Source organism: Bombina bombina, chromosome 1 (assembly GCF_027579735.1).
Source record: "Bombina bombina isolate aBomBom1 chromosome 1, aBomBom1.pri, whole genome shotgun sequence".
NCBI lineage: Eukaryota > Metazoa > Chordata > Amphibia > Anura > Bombinatoridae > Bombina > Bombina bombina.
In genome coordinates, this window is record NC_069499.1 from 1339329649 (window position 1) to 1339342772 (window position 13124).

A 13124-nucleotide genomic window follows, 5' to 3' on the forward strand; every position below is an offset into this window, starting at 1 on the left:
TGAGGACCATTATAAAGGGTTCATTTCTTCCCTAAATCGTATTTGAGGGCAGGTAGGAGCCTCAGCAGAGCTGTGGCAAGGTGCTCAACTGTCTTTTACTGGTGGTTGACGTTTTTTAAATCCGGTTTGGGGGCTAAGGGGTTAATCATCCATTTGCAAGTGGGTGCAATGTTGCTTTAGTCCCTTACACACACTGTAAAAATTTCGAAGACTTTACTATATTTTTACACTGTTTTGCAGTTTAAGTGCTAGTTTTTTTTCTCTTAAAGGCACAGTAACGTTTTTGTTTAATTGCTGTTTCAGCTTTATTAAAGTGTTTTCCAAGCTTGCTTGTCTCATTACTAGTCTGTTAAACATGTCTGACATAGAGGAAACTCCTTGTTCAATATGTTTGGAAGCCATTGTGGAACCCCCTCTTAGAATGTGTACCAAATGTACTGAAATTTCTATAAACTATAAAGACCATATTATGGCGCTTAAAGATTTATCTCCAGAGGATTCTCTGACTGAAAAAAGGGAGATTATGCCATCTAGCTCTCCCCATGTGTCAGAACCTATAACTCCCACTTAAGTGACGCCTAGTACATCTAGCGCGTCTAATTCTTTTACCTTACAGGACATGGCGGCAGTTATGAATGCTACCCTCTCAGAGGTATTGTCCAAACTGCCAGGGTTACAAGGAAAGCGAGACAGCTCTGGGGCTAGAAATAATACAGAGCTTTCTGACGCTTTAATACCTGTGTCCGATATACCCTCACAATACTCAGAAGCCGAGGCAGGTGAGCTTCTATCTGTGGGTGACATTTCAGATTCAGGGAAGGCGTTGCTTCAGTCTGATTCTGAAATGACAGCGTTTAAATTTAAGCCCGAACACCTCCGCTTATTGCTTAGGGAGGTTTTAGTGACTCTGGACGACTGTGAACCCATTGTAGTTCCAGAGAAATTGTGTAAGATGGACAAATACTTTGCAGTGCCTGTTTACACTGATGTTTTTCCAGTCCCTAAGAGGTTTTCGGAAATTATTAGTAAGGAATGGGATAGACCAGGTGTGCCGTTCTCTCCCCCTCCTGCTTTTAAAAAGATGTTTCCGATAGATGCCGCCATATGGGACTCGTGGCAGACGGTCCCTAAGGTGGAGGGAGCAGTCTCTACCCTAGCTAAGCGTACAACTATCCCCGTCGAGGACAGTTGTGCTTTCCTAGATCCTATGGATAAAAAATTGGAGGGTCTCCTTAAGAAAATTTTTATATAGCAAGGTTTTATTCTCCAGCCTCTTGCATGCATTGCCCCAGTTACTGCTGCAGCGGCTTTTTGGTTTGAGTCTCTTGAGGAGGCTCTACAGGTGGAGACCCCGTTAGATGATATTTTAGACAGGATTAAAGCTCTTAAGTTAGCTAATTCCTTTATTTCTGACGCTGTTTTTTCATTTAACCAAGCTAACGGCTAAGAATTCAGGTTTTGCCATTCTGGCACGTAGGGCGCTATGGCTTAAGTCCTGGTCAGCAGATGTTACTTCAAAGTCTAAGCTTCTTAACATCCCCTTCAAGGGACAGACCCTATTCGGGCCTGGTCTGAAGGAGATCATTTCTGATATTACTGGAGGAAAAGGTCACGCCCTTCCTCCGGATAGGTCCAATAAGTTAAGGACCAAACAGAATAATTTTCGTTCCTTTCGAAACTTCAAGAGTGGCGCAGCTTCAGCTTCCTCTAATACAAAACAAGAGGGAAATTTTGCCCAGTCCAAACCAGTCTGGAGACCTAACCAGGTTTGGAACAAGGGGAAGCAGGCCAAAAAACCTGCTGCTGCCTCTAAGACAGCACGAAGGAGTAGCCCCCGATCCGGGACCATATCTAGTAGGGGGCAGACTTTTTCTCTTTGCTCAGGCTTGGGCAAGAGACGTCCAGGATCCCTGGGCACTAGAGATGGTTTCCCAGGGATATCTTCTGGAATTGAAAGGTTCATCTGCAAACCAGATAAAGAGAGAGGCATTCTTGCGTTGCGTTCAAGACCTACTGGTTATGGGAGTGATCCACCCAGTTCCAAGGGAGGAACAGGGGCAGGGTTTCTATTCAAACCTGTTTATAGTTCCCAAAAAAAAGGGAACGTTCAGACCAATCTTGGATCTCAAGATCCTAAACAAATTTCTCAGGGTCCCATCTTTCAAGATGGAGACAATCTGAACCATCCTCCCTATGATCCAGGAGGGTCAATATATGACTACCGTGGACTTAAAGGATGCTTATCTCCACATTCCGATTCACAGAGATCATCATCAGTTCCTCAGGTTCGCCTTCCTAGACAGGCATTACCAGTTTGTGGCTCTTCCCTTCGGATTAGCCACGGCGCCAAGAATCTTTCCGAAGGTTCTAGGGTCTCTACTGGCGGTTCTAAGGCCGCGGGGAATAGCGGTGGCTCCTTACCTAGACGACATCCTGATCCAGGCGTCGACTTTTCAAATCGCCAAGTCCCATACGGACATTGTTCTGGCCTTTCTGAGGTCTCACGGGTGGAAGGTGAAGTTCACTCTCTCCTCTCACAAGAGTTTCCCTCCTAGGAACTCTGATAGATTCGGTAGAAATGAAAATTTTTCTGACAGAGGTCAGGATATCAAAGCTTCTAACTTCTTGCCGTGCTCTTCATTCCACTTCTCGGCCGTCAGTAGCTCGGTGTATGGAAATGATCGGCCTAATGGTAGCAGCAATGGACATAGTTCCGTTTGCCCGCCTACATCTCAGACCAGTGCAACTTTGCATGCTCAATCAGTGGGATGGGGACTACACAGATTTGTCTCCTCTGTTAAATCTGGATCAAGAGACCAGGGATTCTCTTCTCTGGTGGTTATCTCGGGTCCATCTGTCCAGGGGAATGAGTTTCCGCAGGCCAGAGTGGACTATAGTGACGACAGATGCCAGCCTTTTGGGCTGGGGCGCAGTCTGGAATTCCCTGAAGGCTCAGGGTTCGTGGACTCAGGAGGAGGCCCTCCTTCCGATAAACATTCTGGAGCTAAGAGCGATATTCAATGCTCTTCAGGGTTGGCCTCAACTAGCTGCGGTCAGATTCATCAGATTTCAGTCGGACAATCTCACAACTGTAGCCTATATCAACCATCAGGGGGGAACAAGGAGTTCCCTGGCAATGATGGAGGTTTCCAAGATAATTCTATGGGCAGAGGTTCACTCTTGCCATCTCTCAGCTATCCATATCCCAAGAGTAGAGAACTGGGAGGCGGACTTTCTAAGTCGGCAGACTTTTCATCCGGGGGAGTGGGAGCTCCATCCAGAGGTATTTGCCCAGCTGATTCAACTATGGGGCAAACCAGAACTGGATCTGATGGCGTCTCGTCAGAACACCAAGCTTCCTCGTTACGGGTCCAGGTCAAGGGATCCCCAGGCAACGCTGATAGATGCTCTAGCAGTGCCCGTGTCCTTCAGCCTGGCTTATGTGTTTCCACCATTTCCTCTCCTCCCTCGTCTGATTGCCAAGATCAAGCAAGAGAGAGCTTCAGTGATTTTGATAGTACCTGCGTGGCCACGCAGGACTTGGTATGCAGATCTGGTGGACATGTCATCCTTTCCACCATGGACTCTGCCGCTGAGGCAGGACCTTCTACTCCAAGGTCCATTCAATCATCCAAATCTAGTTTCTCTGCGTCTGTCTGCTTGGAGATTGAACGCTTGATTTTATCAAAACGTGGTTTCTCCGAGGCGGTCATTGATACCTTGATTCAGGCTCGAAAGCCTGTCACCAGGAAAATTTATCATAAGATATGGTGTAAATATCTTCATTGGTGTGAATCCAAGGGTTACTCGTGGAGTAAGGTCAGGATTCCTAGGATACTATCTTTTCTCCAAGTAGGATTGGAAAAGGGATTATTGGCTAGTTCCTTAAAGTGACAGATTTCTGCTCTGTCTATTCTTTTGCACAAGCGTCTGGCTGATGTTCCAGACGTTCAGGCGTTTTGTCAGGCTTTGGTTAGAATCAGGCCTGTGTTTAAACCTGTTGCTCCACCATGGAGTTTAAATTTAGTTCTTAAAGTTCTTCAAGGGGTTCCGTTTGAACCCTTGCATTCCATAGATATCAAGCTTTTATCTTGGAAAGTTCTGTTTTTAGTAGCTATCTCTTCGGCTCGAAGAGTTTCAGAGTTATCTGCCTTACAGTGTGATTCCCCTTATCTGATCTTCCATGCAGATAAGGTAGTTTCTTTCATGTAATTAACAAGAGTCCATGAGCTAGTGACGTATGGGATATACATTCCTACCAGGAGGGGCAAAGTTTCCCAAACCTTAAAATGCCTATAAATACACCCCTCACCACACCCACAAATCAGTTTTACAAACTTTGCCTCCAAGGGAGGTGGTGAAGTAAGTTTGTGCTAGATTCTACGTTGATATGCGCTCCGCAGCAAGTTGGAGCCCGGTTTTCCTCTCAGCGTGCAGTGAATGTCAGAGGGATGTGTGGAGAGTATTGCCTATTGAATGCAGTGATCTCCTTCTACGGGGTCTATTTCATAAGGTTCTCTGTTATCGGTCGTAGAGATTCATCTCTTACCTCCCTTTTCAGATCGACGATATACTCTTATATTTACCATTTCCTCTACTGATTCTCGTTTCAGTACTGGTTTGGCTTTCTACAAACATGTAGATGAGTGTCCTGGGGTAAGTAAGTCTTATTTTCTGTGACACTCTAAGCTATGGTTGGGCACTTTATTTATAAAGTTCTAAATATATGTATTCAAACATTTATTTGCCTTGACTCAGAATGTTCAACTTTCCTTATTTCCAGACAGTCAGTTTCATATTTGGGATTACGCTTTAAATTATCATATTTTTCTTACCTCAAAAATTTGACTTTTTTCCCTGTGGGCTGTTAGGCTCGCGGGGGCTGAAAATGCTTCATTTTATTGCGTCATTCTTGGCGCGGACTTTTTTGGCGCAAAAAATTCTTTTCCGTTTCCGGCGTCATACGTGTCGCCGGAAGTTGCGTCATTTTTGACGTTATTTTGCGCCAAAAATGTCGGCGTTCCGGATGTGGCGTCATTTTTGGCGCCAAAAGCATTTAGGCGCCAAATAATGTGGGCGTCTTATTTGGCGCCAAAAAATATGGGCGTCGCTTTTGTCTCCACATTATTTCAGTCTCATTTTTCATTTGCTTCTGGTTGCTAGAAGCTTGATGTTTGGCATTTTTTTCCCATTCCTGAAACTGTCTTATAAGGAATTTGATCTATTTTGCTTTATATGTTGTTTTTTCTCTTACATATTGCAAGATGTCTCACGTTGCATCTGAGCCAGAAGATACTACAGGAAAACCTCTGCCTGCTGGATCTACCAAAGCTAAGTGTATCTGCTGTAAACTTTTGGTAGCTATTCCTCCAGCTGTTGTTTGTAATAATTGTCATGACAAACTTGTTAAAGCAGATAATATTTCCTTTAGTGATGTACCATTGCCTGTTGCAGTTCCCTCAACATCTAAGGTGCAGAATGTTCCTGATAACATAAGAGATTTTGTTTCTGAATCCATAAAGAAGGCTTTGTCTGTTATTTCTCCTTCTAGTAAACGTAAAAAGTCTTTTAAATCTTCTCTCTCTACAGATGAATTTTTAAATGAACACCATCATTCTGATTCTTTGGACTCTTCTGGTTCAGAGGATTCTGTCTCAGAGATTGATGCTGATAAATCTTCATATTTATTTAAGATGGAATTTATTCGCTCTTTACTTAAAGAAGTACTAATTGCTTTAGAAATAGAGGATTCTAGTCCTCTTGATACTAATTCTATACGTTTGGATAAGGTTTTTAAAGCTCCTGCGGTTATTCCAGAAGTCTTTCCTGTTCCTAATGCTATTTCTGCAGTAATTGCTAAGGAATGGGATAAATTGGGTAATTCATTTACTCCTTCTAAACGTTTTAAGCAATTATATCCTGTTCCGCCTGACAGGTTAGAATTTTGGGACAAAATCCCTAAAGTTGATGGGGCTATTTCTACCCTTGCTAAACGTACTACCATTCCTACGTCAGATGGTACCTCGTTTAAGGATCCTTTAGATAGAAAAATTGAATCTTTTCTAAGGAAAGCTTATCTATGTTCAGGTAATCTTCTTAGACCTGCTATATCATTGGCTGATGTTGCTGCAGCTTCAACTTTTTGGTTGGAAACTCTAGCGCAACAAGTAACAAATCGTGATTCTCATGATATTATTATTCTTCTCCAGCATGCTAATAATTTCATCTGTGATGCCATTTTTGATATTATTAGAGTTGATGTTAGATTTATGTCTCTGGCTATCTTAGCCAGAAGAGCTTTATGGCTTAAGACTTGGAATGCTGATATGGCTTCTAAATCAACTCTACTTTCCATTTCTTTCCAGGGAAACAAATTATTTGGTTCTCAGTTGGATTCTATTATTTCAACTGTTACTGGTGGGAAAGGAACTTTTTTACCACAGGATAAAAAGTCTAAAGGTAAAAACAGGGCTAACAATCGTTTTCGTTCCTTTCGTTTCAACAAAGAACAAAAGCCTGATCCTTCGTCCTCAGGAGCAGTTTCAGTTTGGAAACCATCTCCAGTCTGGAATAAATCCAAACCTGCCAGAAAGGCAAAGCCTGCTTCTAAGTTCACATGAAGGTACGGCCCTCATTCCAGTTCAGCTGGTAGGGGGCAGGTTACGTTTTTTCAAAGAAATTTGGATCAATTCTGTTCACAATCTTTGGATTCAGAACATTGTTTCAGAAGGGTACAGAATTGGTTTCAAGATGAGACCTCCTGCAAAGAGATTTTTTCTTTCCCATGTCCCAGTAAATCCAGTGAAAGCTCAAGCATTTCTGAATTGTGTTTCAGATCTAGAGTTGGCTGGAGTAATTATGCCAGTTCCAGTTCCGGAACAGGGGATGGGGTTTTATTCAAATCTCTTCATTGTACCAAAGAAGGAGAATTCCTTCAGACCAGTTCTGGATCTAAAATTATTGAATCGTTATGTAAGGATACCAACGTTCAAGATGGTAACTGTAAGGACTATATTGCCTTTTGTTCAGCAAGGGAATTATATGTCCACAATAGATTTACAGGATGCATATCTGCATATTCCGATTCATCCAGATCATTATCAGTTCCTGAGATTCTCTTTTCTAGACAAGCATTACCAATTTGTGGCTCTACCGTTTGGCCTTGCTACAGCTCCAAGAATTTTCACAAAGATTCTCGGTGCCCTTCTGTCTGTAATCAGAGAACAGGGTATTGTGGTATTTCCTTATTTGGACGATATCTTGGTACTTGCTCCGTCTTTACATTTAGCAGAGTCTCATACGAATCGACTTGTGTTGTTTCTTCAAGATCATGGTTGGAGGATCAATTTACCAAAAAGTTCTTTGATTCCTCAAACAAGTGTAACCTTTCTGGGTTTCCAGATAGATTCAGTGTCCATGACTTTGTCTTTAACAGACAAGAGACGTCTAAAATTGATTACAGCCTGTCGAAACCTTCAGTCTCAATCATTCCCTTCGGTAGCCTTATGCATGGAAATTCTAGGTCTTATGACTGCTGCATCGGACGCGATCCCCTTTGCTCGTTTTCACATGCGACCTCTTCAGCTCTGTATGCTGAACCAATGGTGCAGGGATTACACGAAGATATATCAATTAATATCTTTAAAACCGATTGTTCGGCACTCTCTAACATGGTGGACAGATCACCATCGTTTAATTCAGGGGGCTTCTTTTGTTCTTCCGACCTGGACTGTAATTTCAACAGATGCAAGTCTCACAGGTTGGGGAGCTGTGTGGGGATCTCTGACGGCACAAGGAGTTTGGGAATCTCAGGAGGTGAGATTACCGATCAATATCTTGGAACTCCGTGCAGTTTTCAGAGCTCTTCAGTTTTGGCCTCTTCTGAAGAGAGAATCGTTCATTTGTTTTCAGACAGACAATGTCACAACTGTGGCATACATCAATCATCAAGGAGGGACTCACAGTCCTCTGGCTATGAAAGAAGTATCTCGAATTTTGGTTTGGGCGGAATCCAGCTCCTGTCTAATCTCTGCGGTTCATATCCCAGGTGTAGACAATTGGGAAGCGGATTATCTCAGTCGCCAAACGTTGCATCCGGGCGAATGGTCTCTTCACCCAGAGGTATTTCTTCAGATTGTTCAATTGTGGGGGCTCCCAGAGATAGATCTGATGGCCTCTCATCTAAACAAGAAACTTCCCAGGTATCTGTCCAGATCCCGGGATCCTCAGGCGGAGGCAGTGGATGCATTATCACTTCCTTGGAAGTATCATCCTGCCTATATCTTTCCGCCTCTAGTTCTTCTTCCAAGAGTAATCTCCAAGATTCTGAGGGAATGCTCGTTTGTTCTGCTAATAGCTCCGGCATGGCCTCACAGGTTTTGGTATGCGGATCTTGTCCGGATGGCATCTTGCCAGCCATGGACTCTTCCGTTAAGACCAGACCTTCTGTCACAAGGTCCTTTTTTCCATCCGGATCTGAAATCCTTAAATTTAAAGGTATGGAGATTGAACGCTTGATTCTTGGTCATAGAGGTTTCTCTGACTCCGTGATTAATACTATGTTACAGGCTCGTAAATCTGTATCTCGAGAGATATATTATAGAGTCTGGAAGACTTATATTTCTTGGTGTCTTTCTCATCATTTTTCTTGGCATTCTTTTAGAATACCGAGAATTTTACAGTTTCTTCAGGATGGTTTAGATAAGGGTTTGTCCGCAAGTTCTTTGAAAGGACAAATCTCCGCTCTTTCTGTTCTTTTTCACAGAAAGATTGCTATTCTTCCTGATATTCATTGTTTTGTACAAGCTTTGGTTCGTATAAAACCTGTCATTAAGTCAATTTCTCCTCCTTGGAGTTTGAATTTGGTTCTGGGAGCTCTTCAAGCTCCTCCGTTTGAACCTATGCATTCTTTGGACATTAAATTACTTTCTTGGAAAGTTTTGTTCCTTTTGGCCATCTCTTCTGCTAGAAGAGTTTCTGAATTATCTGCTCTTTCGTGTGAGTCTCCTTTTCTGATTTTTCATCAGGATAAGGCGGTGTTGCGAACTTCTTTTGAATTTTTACCTAAAGTTGTGAATTCCAACAACATTAGTAGAGAAATTGTGGTTCCTTCATTATGTCCTAATCCTAAGAATTCTAAGGAGAAATCATTGCATTCTTTGGATGTTGTTAGAGCTTTGAAATATTATGTTGAAGCTACGAAATCTTTCCGTAAGACTTCTAGTCTATTTGTTATCTTTTCCGGTTCTAGAAAAGGCCAGAAAGCTTCTGCCATTTCTTTGGCATCTTGGTTGAAATCTTTAATTCATCTTGCCTATGTTGAGTCGGGTAAAATTCCGCCTCAAAGAATTACAGCTCATTCTACTAGGTCAGTATCTACTTCCTGGGCGTTTAGGAATGAAGCTTCGGTTGACCAGATCTGCAAAGCAGCAACTTGGTCCTCTTTGCATACTTTTACTAAATTCTACCATTTTGATGTATTTTCTTCTTCTGAAGCAGTTTTTGGTAGAAAAGTTCTTCAGGCAGCGGTTTCAGTTTGAATCTTCTGCTTATGTTTTTTGTTAAACTTTATTTTGGGTGTGGATTATTTTCAGCAGGAATTGGCTGTCTTTATTTTATCCCTCCCTCTCTAGTGACTCTTGTGTGGAAAGATCCACATCTTGGGTAGTCATTATCCCATACGTCACTAGCTCATGGACTCTTGTTAATTACATGAAAGAAAACATAATTTATGTAAGAACTTACCTGATAAATTCATTTCTTTCATATTAACAAGAGTCCATGAGGCCCACCCTTTTTTGTGGTGGTTTTGATTTTTTTGTATAAAGCACAATTATTCCAATTCCTTATTTTATATGCTTCGCACTTTTTTTCTTATCACCCCACTTCTTGGCTATTCGTTAAACTGATTTGTGGGTGTGGTGAGGGGTGTATTTATAGGCATTTTAAGGTTTGGGAAACTTTGCCCCTCCTGGTAGGAATGTATATCCCATACGTCACTAGCTCATGGACTCTTGTTAATATGAAAGAAATGAATTTATCAGGTAAGTTCTTACATAAATTATGTTTTTGCGTACGAGACCTGGGTTTCTTCCTAAGGTAGTATCTAATAGGAATATCAATCAGGAAATTGTTGTTCCGTCACTGTGTCCTAATCCTTCTTCAAAGAAGGAACTTCTGTTACACAATCTTGACGTGGTTCGTGCTTTAAAGTTTTATTTGCAAGCTACTAAGGATTTTCGTCAAACATCTGCATTGTTTGTTGTCTACTCTGGAAAGAGGAGAGGCCAAAAGGCTTCGACAACTTCTCTTTCTTTTTGGCTGAGAAGCATAATCCGTTTAGCTTATGAGACTGCTGGACAGCAGCCTCCTGAAAGAATTACAGCTCATTCTACTAGAGCGGTAGCTTCCACATGGGCTTTTAAACATGAGGCCTCTGTTGAACAGATTTGTAATGCGGCGACTTGGTCTTCGCTTCATACTTTTTCTGAATTCTACAAATTTGATACTTTTGCTTCATCGGAGGCTATTTTTGGGAGAAAGGTCTTACAGGCAGTGGTGCCTTCCGTTTAAGTGCCTGCCTTGTCCCTCCCTTCATCCGTGTCCTAAAGCTTTGGTATTGGTATCCCACAAGTAATGGATGAACCCGTGGACTGGATACACCTTACAAGAGAAAACAAAATTTATGCTTACCTGATAAATTTCTTTCTCTTGTGGTGTATCCAGTCCATGGCCCGCCCTGTCACTTTAAGGCAGGTGTTTTTATTTTTTAAACTACAGTCACCACTGCACCCTATAGTTTCTCCTTTCTTACTTGTCTTCAGTCGAATGACTGGAGGTGGGGGTTAGGGGAGGAGCTATATAGACAGCTCTGCTGTGGGTGTCCTCTTGCAACTTCCTGTTGGGATGGAGAATATCCCACAAGTAATGGATGAACCCGTGGACTGGATACACCACAAGAGAGAGAAATTTATCAGGTAAGCATAAATTTTGTTTTCTGCATTAATGGTGCCCTCACAGATGTGCAAGTTACCCATGCTATGGGCACTGACACACCCCCATACATGACAGACGCTGGTTTTTGGACCTGATGCTGATAACAGCTTGGATGCTCCTTTTCCTCTTTGGCCCAGAGAACATGACGGCTGTTTTTTTCCAAAATTCTATTTGAAATGTTGACTCATTGGACCACAAAACATGATTCCACTGTGCTACTGTCCATCTCAGTAGAGACCGAGCCCAGAGAAGTCGGCAGTGCTTCTGGACAGTGTTGATGTATGGCTTCTGCTTTGCATAGTTAAGCCTTAACTTGTATCTGTGGATGCAGCAGGAAATGGTGTTGACTGACTAAGGTTTACCTTGAAGGCCGCCTTTTATCTGAATGCATTTTGACAGTTTTTCACCACTAGAGGACTAGACTGTGCTCACGCATGTGGAGTTACCTAGGCCAGCAAAATCTCGTTGGGCTCCTGGAACTGAGCGCCGGACTGGAATTAAGTCCCGATGCTTCTTAAAAGGGGTGTAGATCGAGTCACCCTTTTAGTATGTTGTCAGGAATTTGATGAATTACGTGGGGATACCAGTTGTTTGGGGGTGCTACCTTCAAGGAGGAATACACTTCAATTCTACAAAACTAGTGCAGCTAAAGAAAAAAACTGGCTTAAAACTAAAATTTGGTATGCTTGAACTGTAAACTAAATACACAAAAGTATACATATGTAGAATTTTGACAGGGTATTTATCGAGAGGTATTTTGAAACATAATATTTAACTCTTTTATTGTCAAGGACAGAAAATAAAATTTAGGCATAAAAAACACAAAAATGATTAAAAATTACAAAAAATACATAAAAGCACTGTATTAAAATAAATTACACTTTTTTCCACTGTATTTGTTTACTGGAAAATGTGTGCTAACAGAGTACTAAACAACCAGTGCTGTACCCTCATTAAGGGGTTAATGGCAGGAGCACTGGAAAAGATATGGGAGGAAAACTTATAGGAATAGTCTAATTAAAATTAAACTGATTCAGATAGAGCATGCAATTCTAAGCAACTTTCTAATTTACTCATATTATCAATTTTTATTCGTTCTCTTGCTATCTTTATTTGAATGTTAGCTTAGGAGCACCTGGTTAGTGCTTGCTGATTGGTGGCTACATTTACACACCAATCAGAAAGTGCTACCCAGGTGATGAAGCAAATATGGGCTGACTCCTATACTTACATTCTTGCTTTGTCAAATAAAGATACCAAGATATTGAAGAAAAATTGATAATATGAGTAAATTTGAAAGTTACTTAAAATTGCATGCTCTGGGGTCAATTTTTCAAGCTCCATACGGAGCTTGATGCCCCTTGTTTCCGGCGAGCCTTCAGGCTTCGCCGGTAACAGAAGTTATGAAGCAGTGGTCTAAAGACCGCTGCTCCATAACCTGTCCGCTTGCTCTTAGGCGGCGGACAGAAATCAACCCAATCGAATATGATCAGGTTGATTGACACCCCCTGCTAGCGGCCATCTGCAGGGGGTGGTATTGCACCAGCAGTTCACAAGAACTGCTGGTGCAATGATAAATTCTGCTACCATATGCTGTCGGCATTTATCGATGTGCAGCGGACATGATACGCTACATCGTATCATGTCCGCTCGCACTTTAGTAAATTGACCCCTCTATCTGAATCATGAAAGTTTAATTTTGACTAGACTATCCCTTTAATTGAAGTATGAACATGATCCCGCTTTAATAATGAGACTCCTCAGGATCCTAACAAGCTTCTGTCAATCTAGCCCAATGTCCCTTTAAATTGACCTTTCTAATCTAAGACATCTGAACCTAATTACATTATACACAAAGGTCACAGAACTTCTTGACTTTTTAACTATTTTATAGTATTTTCTATGAAAGAGCTGGTATGCTCCACCACACCATATTTTGTTAGTACATTCTGGTGGATCATGTTTTATACAAAATACTTTTACATTAGTAAATATACATGGCATGCTCGGGGTTAGCTGCTCTTGTTTGTGTCACTGTGAATGAGTTAACAGGAAGCCCTGCTAAGCTAACGTCCTCTATATATAGCTTTGTAAGTGGGCGCAAGCTCCAGAGACAATGGGAGTCATGT